The 21007-nt window shown below is 45.0% G+C and overlaps 1 protein-coding gene across 1 annotated transcript in view; it reads right to left on the reverse strand.

Moving 5' to 3' along the window:
- Nucleotides 1–17496, reverse strand: part of LOC147666283 (protein PRRC2C-like) — a 240013-nt gene extending 222517 nt beyond the window's left edge. The window contains exon 1 of the mRNA XM_086949160.1: nt 17394–17496. The gene's annotated coding sequence lies outside the window, so the exon portion shown is untranslated. The remainder of the gene's footprint in view (nt 1–17393) is intronic.
- Between the last annotated feature and the right edge of the window lie 3511 nt (nt 17497–21007).

Here is a 21007-nt window from a genome sequence, read left to right on the forward strand (position 1 = left end):
AGCGACGTCATCACGGCGCGCGACGCCGACGACGGACGCGGATCCGCGGGGGACGCCTGCAGGCGACGCCTGCCGACGCGCAGGGGTGCTGCTGCGCGGGGGTTTCCGGATCCGGACTGACGCCTGGGGATATTCTAAGGTAAGGAATCTAACACTAACGTGTTTCTTTCAGATATAAAGCCTTGGGTATGGAGCAACACTGGGAAAACCCATCAGAAAACCTCTTCCCATCACGGAAAGCCCTAAAAGAGATGTATTGGGCTAACATCACCCAAAGGGAATTCCAAACACACACTGACGCATCTCTAACCAGGGCTTTCCTGGAACTTAAACACATCCCTGTATATGAGCGATATTGGGACCTCATTGCCATCCCCATTGATAGGAAACTTTTTCATCAATATAGGGTAGGAACCCTTCCTATCAACACATTCACAAGCAAATGGTCAAGCAATAAGAATGACCAATGTCCTTTTTGTATAGGCCAATCTGAAACTTTAGCCCATGTTCTGTTTATATGTCTAGCATACAAAGCTCCGCGCCACAAATGGATCAAACCAATTTGTTTACAAAAAGGTATCCTCAGTGGTACTGTAGCACTCAGGATCCTAAAAACAGACTGCTCTGACAGTATGGTTATTGCACTTACAAAGTTCCTAAAATGGATGTGGACTATACGTAGAGACAAATTGAAGCTAATATAGACTGCAGTGCCCTACACTGGCTTTTAGTAGAAAGCATTAGCTCTTAACCATTTAATCAATTTTTAAATGTCTAAAACTTTTAAGAAACAGTATTTTTTTTTTTAACGGTGTTTGGATCACCCTGTACTAAACTTTTACTGAATAGTTAATCCATGAATTTTCCCTTGACTCCAAGGACATTTGGATGTAATAAGTACGAAATGTTGTTTTTACTATTGTTGTTTTATTGTAATGTCTTTTATGACTTGTGTCGAAATAAAGACTTAATGAATGAATGATCTTTAGCACTCCAGCATGATTAGCAAGAAACCGTTACACCCACAAACAGAGTTCCCAAATGCACAAACACAAATGCTCCACGGCCACAAACACGGACTCTGAAACAATGCAGACACAATACTTCAAAAAGACAAAAAAGGAAACCAGCACGTAACGTTTCCTATAGAACTTAATCGAATCGCAGCTGCACAAGCTTTCCAGCACACGCCACGGTAAGGGCAAGCCAGGCTCACATGCGCCAAGTGCAACGCACTTCCTGTTTGACACATTCAAGACTATTTAAAGCAACATGAATTACTGCATGAAACCTCAACAAAAGACATTTGCCGCAAATCACGGATCCATTCTTGTTCGGCTTAGCCCTTGATCAGATTTTTCAGTTTCAAGAGGACAGGATTTCTCTCTCACATACTGAAATAAATCAAACCTGTTTTTTTTTTACTCGGCTATTTCTGTTTTTACTTTGTTTATATCAGAGTATCCAAGTAATGTTATTATTTCTTCCGCAAAGCGTTTACAGGCGCAGAATGGAATTTAATAACAAGTTAAAAAAAAAAACAAGCATCAGAGAGCCTAAAAGGATACACAGCCTGGCGGCCGTGAAACTGAAAGTACGGCCGGCCGGCCATGAATAATTAGGGGATGAGAAATGCGCTGGATAAAAGGAGACACAGCCTGGCGGCCGTGAAACTGAAAGTACGGCCGGCCGTGAATAATTAGGGGATGAGAAATGCGCTGGGAGGAGAAATGCAGAGTGCTTGCTGAGAAGCTTGTGGGAGGGAGGCTGGGCTGCCTTTGATGTGGTAATGCCAGGCAGGCAGGCGGCTGGTGGCATTGTGCACGCGCTTTTTAGGGCGTGCGCAATGACCTAAAAAGCTCATATGCACTGCATGGAATCGCCAGTGGTTACACTCTTGATAAGCCACTATAGAGCTTCGCCAGCTATGCACAAGCGCATCAGCAGGCGAGCCCTAAAAAGGGGAACTTTCCTACAGTGTGTGTGTGTATGTATATATATATATATATATATATATATATATATATATATATATATTATACATATACATACACACATACATAAGGAAGATAACATGAAGATTAAAGACGCATTTAATAAACTCCGGCTTTCAAGTGTTTTTGTACTTTGCATTTGTTTTGTAATTCAACAGTGAAGCAATTGTAGATAAATTGTTATGATAAAAGATTTGCTTCTTTTTTTTATAATCAATTTTATTGACTTGGAAAAACAGCAAGAACTTCATTAAGAGCAGCTCACAGCACAGTAAAGACACTGGTACACAATTTGACACACACAGATGGGAACAGTCCACTCCAGTCCAATAATTCATCCTGAGCGACAGTAATAGTACACCCTAGGGCAGGGGTCTCCAAACCGGTCCTGGAGGGTCGGATCAATGGCAGATTTTTTGGATATCCCCATTGAGATACATGTAGTCATTTTAAAAATCTGGCATGGATCCGGCCCTCCAGGACCGGTTTGGAGACCCCTGCCCTAGGGCGTTGATTACACCCGGGCCTATGGCGGAGTCTCATTGAACCATTTTCCCCATATTTTGAGGAACAGCTCTGGGCAGCCTCTGGATTCGAACAAGGCCTCCTCCTGGATGCCACACCAGTCGACCCCCTTCCACAACCCACCCACCGTGGGAGCAATGGGCTGGGATCAATGGCGCGCTAGGTCTCATTTGGCCACAGCCACCGCCGTTCCAGCAGCCGTTTGTCCATTCTCGTCCCGTCCAGTCCGTCAAAGATTCCTAGCAGTAGTCGCGTCGGGTCGGGTCATGGGGTACCTCCCAGCCCAGGTCATGTGTGAGTTCCTGTTCCACCCTCTTCCAGAAATCTCCACCACCGGGCACAGCCATACCATATGTAGAAGTCAGCAGGGGAGAAGCCACATCTCGGGCAGTCAGGGGTAGGGCGGAGGTGTGCACAAAAGAGGCGCTCCGGGGTGAGGTAAGCCGCGTGCAGGAAATATGTCTGGATTCGGTGCAGTTTAGAGGATGTGGCCAGAATGCGTGGAGCCATCAAATCATCTCTCCAGTCTGCCTCCTCCAAGGGGCCCACCCATCCCTCCCACCGGGTGCGGAGTAGGTCCAGGGACGCAGGGCCTTTATTCACAAGGGAGCGGTAGATACGGAAAACTCCTCCCCGACCTAGATTCCCCATTATCAGCTGTGCCTCCAGCGGGCTAAATTCAGGGAGGGTGGTCGGTGAGGGGAGGTGCGCATGGAGGGGGTGGCGCAGCTGCAAGTATCGGTAGTGTTGGGCGTGGGGGAGGGAATGCGCTGTTGCAGGTCGGCAAAGGCACGGATATGGTCTCCCACCCAGATGTCTTCAAGGACCGACACCCCAATAAGGTCCCAGGGGCGGAACCCGGTCAAGGACGACACCTCTCGGAGCCAAGTACCGTGCCAGAGTAAAGATTTGCTTATTTATGCAAACACTTAAATACCTGTTAAAACATAGAATAATGTAACTATCAGTAATACGTACATTTGTTAAGCAGAACTAACAGATCTATACTTCTAAAGACAATTATACACATTTATACAAAAACAATACATATATATAGGTACATATCTATAGTGCAAATAAATGCTTATATACAGAAGGATATATTTATGTTTGTGTATGGTGGTTATGTTGGGAAGAGCCAATTCTGGAGTACTTTTCTGAAGATAAGGTGGTTGGTTATTTGTTTATCTTATGTTGAGGGGTAAAGAGTTCCTTAGTTTAGCTGCTTGAACACTGGTCTATATTGCCATCCATGGAAATATAGACCAGCAAGAGCGCAAACTATCTTTTTGAGGATGACAGTAATGTCCTTTATCATTCATTTCTGAGGTGGCACTCACCATTCAAAAACACTGACACTTTGTCCTTGTGTTACATGAATATTAATGGTTCTAAAGTTACAGTTATGCTAGGGGCTTCAGTAACTTAAAAAGTTCCTCCGTTATCAAAGTGGCAGACATATTTCTCTACGTCAACTTCTTTTGACATCAATGTTTACATGTCATTTGCTGTTGGTAAACTTTATGAACAGTCACAAAAATTATAAAAACGCTGAATAAAGTGCCTATGGTCCTTTCACAAGAAATTGTAATAAAAGTAATTAGCAACTGTCAAAATGGTACATGATGGCTGTAGGAAGCTAGCTTTCCATGCGGTGCACCAAAGCGAGGAGCACCACTCAGAAAGTCCCGACAACCCCGAATGGCCCAGAGGGCCCAAACCAACAATCCCAGATACTCTGTATGCGGCAGAGTGGGCAAGCAGCACTGTCCCACCAGAGAGCAGTGTCAAACACCTACCGTACACACAGTCAACTGAGCCACACTCAAAGAGAAACCGGAGACCAATTCAGAAAAACACACATTTTTATATAATTTCAGACACCATCATCGGAATCAAGCAAGTACCTTCGATGTGAAGGATCTTTACAGGTAAAACAGTAGAAAAATCACAGCTGTCAGATTTGAGGCATGAGACTCGAAAACAGCAATATTTTCCCATGAGAGAAACATCCACTGCACAGGTACACTTACAACCGATTCTCAGGGTTACTCTCCTTGACCTAAGGTGCCTAGGGGCCAAGGTCTAAAGAACCACCAGCAGCCTGAATCCACCTGCCCTAGTGTGTCCGAGCGCAGATGTGCTGCCCACGACGGAAGCCTCCAACATTACCCGTTAAAACACAATGGAGAAACATGGAGCTATATAAAAGCTGAAGGGGTGGGGGTCTGTGGAGCAAGAGGCACAGTCGGTTGTTTCAGACTCAGGCTGTGGGGCTCGGGTGCAGAGGTTTTGTCCAGCGGGTCGCTAGCGTTGGAGGCGCTCACTTCTTGGGGTCGACCTGGTGATGGGGTTAACAGGACAGCAAGGCCACCCAGACGCCGGCCACAGCAGGGCAGAAGCCCCTCGTCTGCAGGCCCGTCACTGCAGGGCCGGTGTCCGAACCGGACACTCAAGCTCTGGCCATTGCAAGGACTCTAGCACCCAGGGCATTGGTGCTGGGAAGCTGCCAGAGGGTCTAGTGGCTCGAAACGCACTGGGGAGGCGGGGCTATTCTCCGGGAGCCACAAAGTCCTTCTCCTAGAGTGCAGCTTCCTCGTGGACCCGGTGGTTAGTAGATCGGCACACCGGGCAGATGCAGTCGGTGCCTGCAGACAAGTGGCTCCTACACCTCCAGAGAGACAGTAACTAGTTGGCCAAGCATCGCCAGCCCTCCGAGGCCTCAGGAGAATGACAACTGCTGGACGAGTCAGGTCTTAGCAACCGTAAGGACAGAAGCAGGCAGGGCCTGTCCACAGCTCTTGCGCCTTCACACCCTCCCTACGCTCCCAGTAGACTAATCTATATCCCTGTGTCTCAGGGGACCACCTAAACACTCAATTAAGGGGCGAGCAAGGCAGCAGCCATCGGGCAACCCACCCCTGTGGTGTCCACATCCCTACATGTGGAGTACCAAGGCTACATCCTTACACCGAGCTTAGATACTAGCTCTATACACTGAGCTCCAACAACATCGCCTTACACTTGGCACCGATATTAGCTCCTGACAGAGAAGCTAAAGCTAGCTCCTTATATACTGAGCACCGAGGCTAAATCCTTAAACCGAGCTCAATATCATTTTGTTACACTGAGCTCCAACACTAGCTCCCGAGAGCTGGGGCTTACCCCAAGTACCCCGCACTCAGTTTAGAACACCCACACGGTGCACCTGGGTACTCTTAACAATGGACTTCAGGGACTTAGCAGCCCCTATGACAGCTTTCGGCACTCACCTAGTTTACCAATGGGAGGCCCCTGGGGGCCCGGGTGTCGTGAATACCTTTCTCCTGGAGTGAGTGTCCTTGATTCACTCTTAGCCCCCACCCAGAGCATGCCCGTTGCTGTAGACCAGCAGGTGGGTGTAGGAGGAGTACTCCTCAGAGAAGAGGGTGCGAGTGGGGCGGAAACCCAAGTGCAGGTGCATCTATGCAATCTAATATTACTGTGAGATGATTCAGTGTACTTTTGCGATGTACAATTGTCTTGCAGGCATTGCAATACAACCACTCTATAGGAAGTGTGTGGCTTGATAGACCAAACAGGCAACAGCATGAAGTGAGACAATCCTTACCCGGGCAGAACTAAGGACCAATCTATGTACATTTTAAAGAATGAATAATAGGTCCTAAAGAAATAAATATCTCTTTAACGTTGAACAACAAGTCTTTCACTCTATATAGTTCAAGCTGCTGGGTCTGAATTTGCATTTACAGAAGCCATGTGGCAGTGCAAGTCTCAGAAGTAATTACCAATCACAGGTTTGGAAAGAGGAATACAAGTTTCACCACCAAAGACATACAGTTTTAACAATTCCATTAAAAAGGTAACTCAGTTGGGTTAAATTCTTACTGCTTGGATAGATTTGTAACCTACTCGAGTCATACATCAAGCATGGTAGGGCAAGTTAAGCTCTTGATCTTTGGGTGGTTGATAAAATAAACACTTGTTCCATAGCGCTAAAATCCTGGAGACAATGGCTATAGAAAAAGAATTTGCATAATTTATTAGGCCGTTTCTAAACAGTTTCTACCCATTATGAGACTCTAAGTGCCAAAAAGTGGGCAGGGTCACAAAGTATATGCGAAGCGTTAAGCATGCAAGAGTGCTTACTAGATCAAAAGTGAGTGTCCCATATTGCTCTCTGTAATTCTCTTGTGAAGCTCTCACTTTTGGTCTCAATCAGTTTAATCATCTTGATTTTATTCAGTTAAAAATGTTAAGCTACAACTTTTGCTTCATAGATTTAGGATAAGAGCAAACTTGGCACCCTCGCTGCTGTCCAAAGTAACATCGTTTTGAATTTAACAAGCTCATCGCCTGATCAATCATGGGTTGACCAGGGTATAGGAAAGTACTAGAGACAAGAGAAGCTGTATAAATGCAGACAAACTTACATTAGCTACAGCTCCAAAACATTAAAGCAGCCTTTGAATGTTATGTCCCAGGTACATTAATATGGATACTAAAAGAGATGGCATCATTCCGATAGATAATTATTAAAGGTGCAAAGGGTTTTTGACCTGCTGAATGGTACCCAAGACAATATGCTGCACCTTAAACAAAAGACTGCTGAAAAGGGTTGTGCTTCAGGTTTTAATCTGTGAACGATTAAACAGTACATATTTGTATAACTTTTTTTGCCCTTTTGCCGTTAGGGCATATATGCATTTTATGATTTGTTGATCAGTTAATCTAGCAGATGGCACATGGTTATGTGGTCCAAACAAATGTTTTCTATGCTTGTGCCATCTCATACTGCGTTTTATCAAAGGAACCTGCTTCTACTGTGACAATCTGGCCCGAAATAAAAAACGTTACTGCATGAATACTTTAGCTTGAACTATGACCACTAAGGAAATGACTTCAGCCAGTGTAAAACATTTTCTAGAGGTCCATATCAAATGCTATTTGATACAATAAGTGCAACGAAAAGGCCTAATACCCAATTTGAGCAGTCTGGTACATCTAAGGATAGACGCATTATATGATGATGCAGTTTTTAATTTTATTTAGCGGCTAATGCCACACCTCGGTATCTACAAAAAGTCTTACGGCCGGGGGACATTACAGGTATCCATAGTAAAAGGGGACAGAGTGAACAAGATGCATTGAGAAGCAATTACAGATTTGGTCTTTGGGCTCAACATGTTTTAGTCCACCCACAACTCTGCAGCTGACCTGAATGGTTAGTTGATTAATACCTTGTGAACTAACTAGACTAGCCGTTCCTTTCTGGTAACTGAAATGAAAGCCTCAATCCTCTCCCAAGGAATTCTATTACAGGACCGGAGGCTTCGTATTATACTTTCTCTTTCATGTATTGCTACACACAGCAGCCAATGAAAATTTTGTATGACATAAAAAACTACATTTCCCATGATACAAACACCACATCACGTCCGGTCCTAGACCATAAGAGCCAGCCAATAAGGGATATCCTCCTCTTTCTTTTCTGCTCACGCAGCCAGTTAAGTGTTTTTACTTCTTGCCTTACGATTGTATGCTAATGAGCTTAATTGTGAATATTATATGCACGCTTAGTCAGTGTTTTGTGTACACTTTATCGTCTGTTAGTGTTACCTTGCCCTTCACTTGCAGCGGTATTTCATTCTCGCCCGGCCGCGACACCCTGCTGTCATTGGGGGTGTGCGCGGGCCTTGACGGTGTGTCCTTTCGGGGTCGGGTGCCGACTAGCTTTGCGCTCGCATCGCGCGCCGGTCTTCGCTGCCCGCCCCTCCTGCCGAGTCAGGAAGGGCGCCTCTGCTCTCCCCGCAGTCAGCGGGAACGGTTTGGTTACGCCCGCTTGGCGGGCCGCTGCATTGTAACGGTCGATGCGAGCCGAATTTAATTATAGTACCACCGGCACCGCCCCGCCAACACCGGGCTTGATTTACATATATACAGTGCGCGGAGGACCCCCTTATTGGCCGGAAGCGTTTTATTTTGACTTTCCCCTGAGTTTCGATATGCTTAGCCCAATTGGGCTGGTTTTGGTAGCATTTGGGCTACGCACATCGCTACAGCCGGAGTTTAGTTATTTTCATTGCCATTCTACCTAGGATCCCTCTCGGAGCAGAACACCTACACCTGGCAAGCTGAAAAAAACGCTGGGCCTGGAGAGAGAGCACACCTCCAGTGTATATTTACTGCTCTTTTTGCACCACCTACGCCCTGAGGGCTGCAAGAACTTTGGCTATAGCTGTTGCTGAGGAGCTAGGTGCCTGGTGATTTGCTTGTGCTGTGGGTTGCCTTCCCCATTTACTCCCCTCAGTTTATATTTCCTCATGAGTAGGTCCATTTATAAATTTTGCGCCATCATGGAGGATTGGGTTACTTATGAGGAGGATGAAGCTGTTTATGAAGAGGAAGTGCCTAATCCTTCCATTGAGGATAATATTGTTGAGGTGGACGCCTCGGTCCAGGATTCTGTCAACAAGGCCGTAGAGAAGACCGTTCCGGGAACTGTACAACAAGCGCTGGTGACTGCTTTGAAACCTACCACTAAGCAGTTAGAAAAATTTGCTAAGCGCCATGGTTTTACTTCACCGGCAGTCCCTAAGAAGGACGGAGCTTCTGATGGTTCTCACCCTGAATCCTGGCCTCATTCCTACACCTTGTCCTCCCTGCCTGCTCCCAACCCTAGTAAGTCCAAGGCTCTGAACACTGATACCATTACGGACACTACGTCTACGGACACCCCTGATGAGTCCTCCTAGGAAGAGACTAAGAAATCCAAGAATGTGGAGCCTGCTCAACCTGTGTCCACCCCCTTTACCTTTAACCCGGCCGATATGGAGATCCTCCAATTGGCTTCCAGCGCCGGAGTTTACAGCTTATCTGCACGACCCTCCATATGAGTTTCGACAAAGAGGTAAGGAACAGACTCCGGTCACAGTGTCCGAGACCTGACATCTCAGATAGGGTCGCAGAAATCCCTGACAGACTAGCATGTTGACCTTTCTAAAAAAGTTTGCCAAAGACCCTAAGAAGGGCATTGGTTGTGCCTGGAGGGGGTGCCAGGACAAGCTCCTGGACGTTGTGGGGCCCTTCGCAAAAATCTTGGAGATGGCCTTGGAGGCGCACGAATCAGGTACTGTTATTGGACCCAGATACCTTGGGACATAGATATCTGTATAACTTGGGAGACTTTGTATGCACAAACATTTGGTACCCGTCTTATCTGGGTTTGATAGATCACGGCGGGGAGTCTACAAGTCAATCATCAATTGATGCATAAGAGGTTCAGACCACCTCTTGTCTCCAAGTAAACTCTATTTTATTTCCTTTCGCATTATGAAACCGCTCTTTAAATGTTTTATGATTACCTCTAGAGCGGTGCTCCTTTTACCTGCGCTGCAGCCAGGTGGGGTGAAGCCTCTCAACCAACATATATGGGTGAGTGTATACTAGAGACTGCGTCCTAGTATGAGTGAACATATTGTATTCTCAGTATGATTGAAAACAGGAACAATGTGAATAATATTTGATGTCCATTTGTTTCCTCGTTTGTCTGTCTGTTTGTCTTTCATGTTGATGCCACTATGCATTAACAGTATACGGTTGAGCACGCCTGGGACACCCAGGTGATATTTTTTCATTATTTTCCAACCATTATTAATAAAGCAGTAGTGTATTCCCAACTAGGTCCTGAAGAATGCATTAGAAACTCTTTTCTTGTGAATGCAGAAACATGTCGACCACTTTAAAGTGCGGTTATTATTTAAAACCTGCACCCACACCTGCCTTTTAATCTTAGGGATTGGGGGATATCAATAAAACTCTTTCTCCACCCAATTCACCTAATTTTACTATTACTCCTCACTTTTCACTTTAACCACCATACACTGCTTTTTTCATTAGCCACTTACATTCCTTTCTGTTCTGCCCTTATACCACATTTCGGTCACGGTAACAACTTACTGGCCGTTACGTCTCCTGGGTAAGGAGAATCCAAATGATGACAACAAGGGCGGTACAGTGTGGCTTCTGATGGGAACAATATTTTTCTCCACATACTCTTGAGCCTTGACTTGGCCTGTAATTACCTACTCTCTCTCACTGATGATGTTCTGTATATCTTGGTATAGTGGTCCTATTTGTCTGACTTACTGACTCGTTCTCAGACCCCCAGATATTAATTGTTGTTGTATAATGTATTGCCACCTCCAACAGTACTAAGCGGTGGGGTTAGCGGTTTCCAGAGTGGGACAGAAATGGCGTGCTATCACGTCCAGGTTGTTGCTAGTTTGTTAATGGACTTAAATGACAAAAAAAAAGTATTAAAAACAAAATCTGACCATTACTACAATGATTACATGCACCCTTTTGCACACTTAAACGGGGGACAGATATGATATAAAGGCAGAGAATACCCAATTTGACTTCAGGTTTCCCATGATTTCAAACACCTGTCCTCTAGCCATCAATCTTACTTGAGTTTGCTGGTGGATGTCAGTAATTGTATGAAACTAAAACCAGGCTATTTTATTTCCCCAGCCAGCTCCCAAGCATTTGAGACAATAGCCTGGCCAGATAAAAAAATCTATAAAGATAGCACTAGGGGGTACAAAATGTGGGTACCCTAATGTTTTTGACAATCAGATTGCTAAAGCAGCTAGTATTGGCTTTCTCCAACTAAAGACTTTTGCCATTTATTGATAAAAGGTTTCATGCACTTATTAATGCCCCAGTCCGATCTCTTTTGGTAAGAAGCAATGAATCTTTCCTAACTGCCCCAACTAGAATTTTGAAGTCATCAATTTTTTCACAATACTGTTGCTCGAGATACCACCCATGTCTAAAAACGTCTGCATATCTGGCTGGTTTTATTACAATTACAATGAATGCCAATTCCAAGTAGGGTAATCATCAAGTCCATGGATCTAGTACATCCAGTGGTTTAGCAAGGTATACCCGATGTCATCTCCTCTAAATTCACCTAGTCCAAGTCTGTTTGCAATTTAAGTTCCACTTCACCATACCTTCTAGATGTGCCAAGAGCAAGAACCACATCCTGAAAGGAGCGTGCTTTAGGTCGAGCCTGGGCACTGCATGAGCTGCTCTGCGAGGCATGCTGTATTCGAGAATGTACTTGAAGCCCAATCCACTCTTCACACATATTGGTCATTGGCTTGTGTCATTGTCCTTCGCAATTGCTGGCTACTGATTCTTTACTAGGTTTGTTAGCCACCCCTTGGTACTGCCTTGTCTTCATTTGTAACCTCCCATTAGGACAGGAGCTTTTACTTCTGCTGTTACACGGTAGGTCTTAAGAATATTTGTATCTGTAAGCATTATTTTTTTCTAAGAGTTTCTCCTACTGCAGGAATGACATGCTTTCCGGCAACATTCAGCGTGCCACGCGCACCTTCACTTACCAAGCAGGCCGGGACAATGGCGGCTGCTTCTTTGAAATTAAATAGGTCTCGCATTCACAAGTGTTTGAGCTATTGGCATTGTAAGTGAAAATGCCTTTTATTTAGGTGTTTATTCTCAAAACAGAAAAATAAAAAGCATTGTCACTTACAATGCCAAAATAGCACAAACTCTCACAAATGCAAGAACTATTGCATAGCAAATGATTAATTGCTGCAGACAAAGCACTGAATTCTTGGGGAGATTTGTGTCAGCAGTTCAAATCTCCCCTAAACATTCCTAGAAGCTACTGAAAGCTTCTGTTTAAATCAGTAGGACATATCTAGTGCTAATATAACATTCTATATGCGTGCTATGTATATATATATCCATTAACATACAATGGTTCTGAAGAGTTTTCCACAGCTGCTTGGAAAGAATGGTACTAAGGGTTGTTTCTCACTGCTATGAAGCAACTGCAGTATTTAGTAAAGTGTGTTTACTATAATGGTGTGTTCAAAGATCCATACACCAAGTAATTATGTCGCTTTACCTAGTTTAGTTAGCCGTCGGAGCAATGTTCGCTTCGACAGCCCCCATCCCCCTCTGAAAATTCCAATGCGGAATGAAATAAATATTTTATAAAAATTTGTCATAACTTGTGCACTCGCATGAGATGCTGGTTCTAAAGTAACAACTTCGAGCAAAACTGCTCCAAACAGTGTGTAGAAGACTGCTTAGGACAAAGTCACCTCACTACACGAAGAAAGACTAAAGTAGAAAACCCTGAGAAGGAAAGTAATGAAAACACTGAAAAGGGCCCCAGTACAACATTAGAGATAAGAAACAGGGTGAATGGGGGATGAAGTAGTACCATCAAAGAGGCATGGGACGGGGGGATATTCCTTTGAGGGCCACGGGAAGATTGTTTTAAACCAGTTTGGGTGGGACACAGATTATAATGTGTGCAGAGGACTAACCATAAGGGTGTAACATAAGCTCACCAATGAGAGGGAATTTTGTCTGGAAGTACAATTTGGGCATTACAGTAAATTAACAAAGGGAGGGTTTTGGGGCTTAAGTGGGCATGATGCACGTGTTAATACTTTGAATAAAATAGGATTGGTCGCAGGAGAATGTGGCTTTAGTTTAAAAGGGTTAAGTCAGAGCTTCTTGGGGTCAAGTGATATTTAAATTAGGGGTTGAAAAAAATATATGACATGATGGTAAATGGGCCTCGGAGTTTGGTGGGGCAAGCAAAGCAGTTTGGTGGGAGAGCAATGCAGGGCTTGGAGAGGAAAGCAGAAATTGAATATTGGTTCAGATGGAAGGTAAGGCTCAAATCTAGCATAGACAAATGGGACTGGTTGAAGATAAGTGAGCAAGAGGGCATATTTTTTTTGGGGGGGGGGCAGTGCAAGGCTGTAGGGGTCGGCTGAAAATCAAGTTTAGAAAGGGCAGTAGTGACAAGCAGATCTCTGAGTAACTGGGGCAGTGATTTCGAGAAGAGCTTACATTCCAAGAATCTGTAGTGTGCAATATGAGCAGGTGTGTGTATGCACATCTTTTCTTCTTCTAGGACAGGGTTCTCCAATGTTTACAGTAGTAAGAGTTACTTGTGTTCAGTGAAAATCATTCCGAACTACATACCAGAAAATATTATATTGGCCACACTATGCAATACTAGCCGTGATCACTTCAGAGCAGGATTATCAGCAATAACGTAAAGAAGGCCGTCTGTTTTGAATGGCTCTACAAGGGTAATGCATAACGGCAACATCTACAATGCCCTTGGCACCGGGGTAATTCTACCAAGGTAATATTAGTAATAATCTCCATATGCTGCATGATTACCATTTATCCGTTTTAAATATTTTTGGGGAAATTATTGGCTTTGAAAACGCACATATTTCCATCTGGAATACTCACTTTTCAGCTTTGGTATACAACCAGAGTTGGTTGTATATTAATTCAACCAAGCAAAAGCTTCTAACTTAGTAGGCGGGGCTGAACACAGGAGAGCAACACACAGGAGTGTAACTCACAGGTAGCTTGAGCTACCAGTAGTTCATGTGCAACTTGTTGGAGAAGCCTATTCTAGGAGGCCTGGGAAGTCTATTCCAGTCTATTGAGGGCCACCCAAACCATTTTACCCAACTTGGCCACAATTAAGGAGTTTTGTGCGAATCATTGCAAGAATACATAAAAGGTCCCGCAGAGGATCAGAAATTGAGAAGGATAAAGTGGGACCTTTTTTAGAAACAATATTATCACATATGCATCAATGATGAAAGCTCCGTCATTCTTCTAAGTTGATCAGCTGTGTTTTGACTGTTGACTACTCCTTTCTCTGAGTCGCTGAGATAAGAGACTTGGTGCTTTGAAGGTTTAGATATTTTCGCACTAACCACTTCCAATCGGTGACCCCACCTTATGTGTCTGCCATTCCCATCATTCATATTTAGCCTATAGCTAGTCTCATCCACTCCTAATACCGGTTTCTTCTTTAATGCAGATGACACTCAGTTTATTATTATTAGGCTGAAAATCTACCAATTGCCATGTTTCAACTAAGGTATAAGGGTGTTTGGACATTCATTTGCTCTAGCTGAATTCAAACATAACGGAGGTGATATTAGTGTGCACAAAGGTGCATCTCTAACTGAATGCCCATTGACCAAAAGAGACAGGGTTTCGTCACTGCAAAACCCTGAAGTCCAGTTGGCCATAGACTTTCTTACCCTCATATTTTGGCTGCTTTCTTCTGCTGGACCTTTCATTAAAGATAGCTAAGGAACAATATCACATTTCTCAATGACTGGCAAGTGTCTTGCTACGTGAACCATAACTAGTTAGACCATATCAACTCTACTGGATTTAATAACATACCTTCCTCTGCACCTCTATGTGGTTTCTTTGTACAATCTTTGGCCGCTCTCATGTTTTTACCCTAAAGCAAATTCACATCTATACGCCTGGCGGTCTTTTATTACGACATGTAATGCTAAGAGTTGGCTTTTCTCTGCATTACCATAACTCTGTAAAGCAATTATTCATGTCACCGAAACACCATGAATCCTATGCAGGTGGCCAGGAACCCAACAAAAACCAATTAACATAAAATGTCTGGCGCTATGGACCAACGCTATTCACTTTGCTTAAGAACAAAACTGGCGCTCTGAGGATCACAGATATATACTTACTACGAAAAGGCACCACGGGGAGGGACCAAAAAGGATACCGACAGAAAAAGGGGAGGGCGGCAAAAACAATGACCAGAACTGAAAGGGGGTTGGGAGTGAGAGCCAAAGCTAAAGGGAGAGGGAGGGGCTGGGAAAGCAAGAGAGGGGCCATAGATAAAATGAGTGGTTAGAAGAGCAAGTGTAATGACTAGAGCTAAAAAGAGGGGTAGGGGTTGGAAGGGCAAGAGCAATGGCTACAGCTTAAGGAGGTAAGGGGCAAGAACGTTGGCTTGATCTAAAAGAAGGAAAGCAAGAGTGGTGGCCAGAGATAATAGGAAGGAGAGGGGCAAGAGCAATGGACGAGTAAAGGGGGGGTGTCAGGGCAATAGTGATCGCCAGAGCTACCTACGGGAGGCGGTCCAGAACGAAGTTAAGGTACAAGAGGGTCAACAATGTAAAATAAATGGAGAAATAGGGGAGATTTTTTTGTGGGGGCAGTGTGGGTGCAGTGGGAGATTTTCTTGGGATGCAGGACCTTACATGTGAAGGCGAGTGAAATACTCGGCCTGATGGAGATTTGGTGGGTGTCAGACGAGGACAGAGGGGTGAAAGGGGAGGTTGCAAAGATGAGAGCAAAAACGAACAAGCATTGGCAAAGCCAAAAGGTCTCATCTTCTGGGTGGGGCAGAAAACAGGCTAAAGAACACAATGTAGAGCGGACAGGGAGAAAGCATACGAGCGAGAAGGCAATGTGTGGGGAGGGTGACATGGGAGAGAAAGGAGCACAGAACGCAGCAGGGGTGAGAAAAACATTACAAATTGGGAAGACAGCAGGAAAACACATGCACTCTAGTAGAGTGTTTAAACAAAAAGAAAACGTAGCGCCTGAAAAAGTGTGGGTTGGACTTGCATAGTAGTAGGCTAATGCTTTAGACCGGGTAAAGAACAAAAGCCCACAAACCTAACTAAGAAGTAAGCCAATAAAAGCGACAACAAAGCCCCCAATTGCAAGCAATGGGTAGGCTTTATGCACGCTTTAAGATTTATATCTCCAATAGAGTGTTTTAGGCAAGACATAAAAAAAGGGGTGAGGATGATGGGTGACCAGAGGAAAAGGTTCGATGCAGTCAAGGGCAGTAGTTATTTTGTTTCCGAAACACCACCATAGAGATTCGTTTTTACAGTCTATGTTCATTAATTTGGCAACAACTCAAAAGCGGCTCATTTTTTAAATGCAGACTGGTATTTCTCAAAGTATCCGATAAACATGAGTATCTATCAAACAATTAATGAATTAATTGATTGAACCAAATTTGATGATGACATGGGTAGGCAAAATAGCGGACTGCATGCATCCTTGCAGTTTAAAAGACCTAGATGATGAAGTGGCGGTAATACGAATATTTAACGATCATAGATAAAAGTTAAGCAGATCATAAACCAGGATCCATGCTTTAAAGTCTGTAGCCTCAGCAGCCGGCGTTTCCTCACGTGCAATGTTGCGTAGGTCGAGAAAGACAAATCGCAGGCACGAATTTTGAAGTCCTTGGCTACGGCCAGATGTTGATAACCATGAAGTAATAAACTGATATAGTAGACACACCGGGCCATTGTGCCCCATTTTTCCCCAAATAAGCCGTTTTATCTAAAGTGGAGAGTGAGAATATTATTTATTTTATTACATTTTTAAAGTCCTGATAGAGTGGGACCTGTTGCCCGGGCCGTAGCATTTTAATCTGACTGCATAGGCAGCCGCATGCCACCGAGTTGTGTTTACATATGGAGGAGAGTCTAATTTTAGTCATTGTCATTTCTGAACATGCCTGCAGCTTCTAATTTGAACCAGTATATAAAGGATAGCACCTGCCAAAGATGCTCAACAGTCACACACGGTCACCTCTCAGTCATGTGCTAGCCACTTTCAGAGATTGGCAGATAATGTCTTAATTATTCCGGTGACCGGAGGGGGCTAGCGGGCAGCGAGAAGAGGACTAATAACGTTTAAGGAAATGCCTGGTTTCTTCACAATCGCATACCTGCATCTTTCAAAGATGAGATGGCGAGTGGAAATGACGGGTGACAGGGAAAGACAAACAGGCATCCCCCAGTGAGAGAATAGTGAGTGATGGGATGGGTAGCGTGAAGTAAATGACGAGCGACATGAAAGAAATGGGCATTGATTAAGAGACACAGAGGGTTCAAGGGCCTCCTTCCTTGTTCGTCGATTTCTTCCCTCAACCCCCTAATCTTCCTCCAGTCTCCCCAACACTGTGCCCCCGTACCCATATACATGCCTCACCTTCCCTGTTGGTCTTACTGTACAGCGGTCCCCCGCTCCACTGCACAAGGCCCGGGCTCTGCAGCACCAACCGCCGCCCGAAAGACACAACCAGCGAGACACAGAGGGGGAGAAAGATGGCCGCCCGCCAACCGCCGGCGCGTAACGTCACCGCGCTCCCACGGTAAAAGCTAAAAACAAAGGAGGGACAAGTTAATAAAAGCCTTTTCATAAAGCATTAGACACTATGCGGCCATTTTAGAGTTTTATCTGTTCTTCATTCACAACATAGGACTCGGGAACCTTTAGGTCCCTTTTAAAAAATGTAATTTTTGGCAATGCCCTAAAAAAGAATTATGTGAACAGTTACAATATCATTCAATAAACGTTTGTAAGCATCAAACTCATACATTTTGAAATACAATTTAAATATGTCGTTGTGTGATTTTACATACGTTTGTGGTAATTGTACGAATTTAGTGACGTTTTTTTCGGTTGACTTGAAAGTTGATGTAAATGTACACGTCTAAGAGGGCCCTTTTCGGTAGGGCTTTTATCCGTTCCCTTACCATGAAGGAAACGTTCTTCTCAGCATCAACGGGTAAGTTGACCCAATGTATTTTCCCTTCAGGGAAATACTGAAGCCACCTCTCATAGTAAAAAAAATGTGTTGACACGTGTCTAAATCCTTTGTACTGCTGTAAGCTTAAACAAACCCAACACTGAGTACCGAACACTACAAAACATTAATGGCTATTTTACGACCCTGTGTTGGAGTTTACCTTCTAGCCTCCTTCTCTTTACAATCAAAGCACTTCCAACATGTCTGCTTTGGATCCACCTCACAATTGCGCATTGAGTCTGCTTCAAAGTCCGTTTTTGTTATCCATGCCAATGATTGCCTCCAAAGTGTAGCATAACATAAGAATGAAAGGAACAATGGTGGCACCGAAACCAATCAGCGTGCTCTGACGTTTTTTTTAGAAAGCGGGGGGGGGGGGCGCAAGCATTTTTTTCAGGCTCATACTCGCGTATACGTTTTGTATTCATCATTGAGTTCTTTTTCAACGAATACTAGAAACTCACAACAGCTTGTGCTGCATTTTAAATGTCATTTGACCACCACGAATAGGAAGATAATCAAGTGTTTATTGCATTGTTGGACAGGCATGTGTAATACTTTTAACCAAGATGTACATGCTTCAGACCATTGTCTTCCCGACAAGACGGCTATTATGTAAAGCATATCTGTTTGTCGACTGGTAAGATGCCTACAATGCTGTAAGGCTTGGATTGCCCCATTCTAAGATGGCTACAGTACGAAAACCATTGGTCATTGTTCCCATTTCAAAATGTCCGCTTGTTTGCAAACACTGTCTTAAGCTACATAAAAGTGGTGTTGACTCTTTCCCAGAGAAAAATTGTGTAAATTTTGCATTCTGAAAGGATGGGGACGAGATACTTAAACAGAGATTTAAAATCCTCTGTATTTATTTCTAACATGCAGTTTTTATGTCGCTTTACTGTAATTTTCAGGTCTCGCTTGGCGTTGCAGCGCGAAGCGCTGCCGCCAACGAGACTTATTGTGGTTGTGTTGCCTTCCAAGTGGTACAGACCAGTGCACGAGCAGATTCTGGTCTGTGAACGCGCTTCCCAGAAACTGTGAACAAGTCAGCCTCTCGCCAGACATGCCAACCCTCCCGATTCAGGCGTGAGACTACCGATTTCAAGGGTAGTCTCCCGCCTCCCGATTCCTACAAGCAAAAACCCGATTCCTCGTGGGTTTCAGCTGATAGGGGTTGGTATTGTGTAAAGTGCTAATTCTTTCAATAAAGAGTGGCGGTGCAGGGGCTCTCGAAGGGGTGAAAAACCAACAAAGCGCCATTAACAAGGGAATCGTCTTTTAAAGACCTGCGAAGTACTGGGGGGGGGCTGTTTCAGCCCGGGCTGCCACAGGGGGGTGGGGGGTGCATGCACGGCCAACAACCAGGCCACTGTCCAACACTTGCATCACCCTCTCTGCCTGCCTTATGCTCCATGCTTCTGAAAGGTACGAAAAAAACGTGCATTTACGTTTCAAATGTCGGATCCTGCAGCAGCACACTTCCAAAGCCCATACACGTCAGTAACCCGATTCAAGGCCTCATTCTCCCGATTTTTTTAAAAAATCTCCCACTTTGCTTTCCTGAAATGTTGGCATGTTTGGCCTCTCGCCTCTCTCAATCTCGCATGCACACACACAGCCACACTCATGCATGCACAGACACACACGCTTGCACAAACACGCAGGCACACACACACACACGCATGCACACACACGCAGGCACACACGCAGGCGCACACAGACACACGCAGGCACACACACATACCCCCCTACAACTAAGCCCCACCCGCCCCACTCACCGGGCTACAGGCTCCGTCACGCGGGGCTTCCTTCACTTGCATCGGCGGCCTCTACTCCTCTTACGTGCCTACAGCGTTTCACAGCCTCCCCTGGGGCGGGACTTCCGCCTTCTGCCCTTCTCGTCCAGTCACTTTGTGGGTGCGGGCTTCCCACAGAAAGCGGAAGTCCCGCCCCAAGGGAGGCGGTGAAACTCTGGAGGAGGCATACGAGTGCTGAAGTCTCTGGGATAACAAATCGGGCGCTCCCACTTTACATCCCCCGTGTGCCAAGTCCTCTTGTTGTAAGTAAGTAACCTCGTGCTGCTGCTACCTGCAGAGCACCTGTTGTTTGTTTTCTTGTTAGAGGAGTTTGCAAGTCAGCTGCCCACGGTCCTGTGCTTTTTTAAACAGAAGCTTGTACTGTTTCTGCGAGGCTGTGTCCGCTTTTATTGGGCAGGTACTGTTCGGTACTGAATGCACGCATTTCATAAAATTTAAAGGGAGGGTCACTGGACTTCTCAGCACTGCTGCGATTCATTTAATGGGAGAATTCTGGTACTTCTCAGGAACACACTGGTACTCCGAAACAGTGAATACCTACACTTCAATATTTACACTTAAAGGGCTGGCTGTATTTGTTTTCCATACTGCTGCTATCTGTACTTTACCTGTCATATCCCGACTAATATTGGGAAACACTTTTCACAGTTCAAAAAACATTGTGATTAGCCGTGGTACAGCCATGGAGATCAGATTGCCACGGGAAAAGCTGAAGTACGATGATTTCTACTTACAGTATACAATGAAACCTGGTTGTGATTTCGGTAGGCGTAGGCTGCGCAGTGATTTTGGTACTGTGGGAAGGAGGCCAAACCAGCCTCTTTCGATTAAAAGCTGCTCGGAAAACCGAAGGCATGGCTGAAAAGGGTTTGGCAGCCCCAAAAACATTGTGTGCAATAATATAATGACTTCTGTGAGTGGGAGGGTCGATCCGACGGACAAAGAAGATAAATACCAGAAGTGGGCAGAGCCCTGAACTGTAGCCCAGATCGCGAGTAGCAACCGCACCACAACAGGCAGGCAGCGGGCGGCCCATTCCAGCCCCCCGTGAGGACAAGGGCGTGCCACAGCCCCATCCTAGCGACAAGTTCACAGCGAGGGACGCGAGCGCGGCAGCCCCGTTCCCACAGCCACACGAGGGTCCCTGGTCCTAGCGGGGACTCATTCAGTGGGTGGGGTGACCTTGGGGCGGA

The sequence above is a fragment of the Lissotriton vulgaris genome, unplaced genomic scaffold (genome assembly GCF_964263255.1).
Source record: "Lissotriton vulgaris unplaced genomic scaffold, aLisVul1.2 SCAFFOLD_1167, whole genome shotgun sequence".
Classification (NCBI taxonomy): Eukaryota; Metazoa; Chordata; class Amphibia; order Caudata; family Salamandridae; genus Lissotriton; species Lissotriton vulgaris.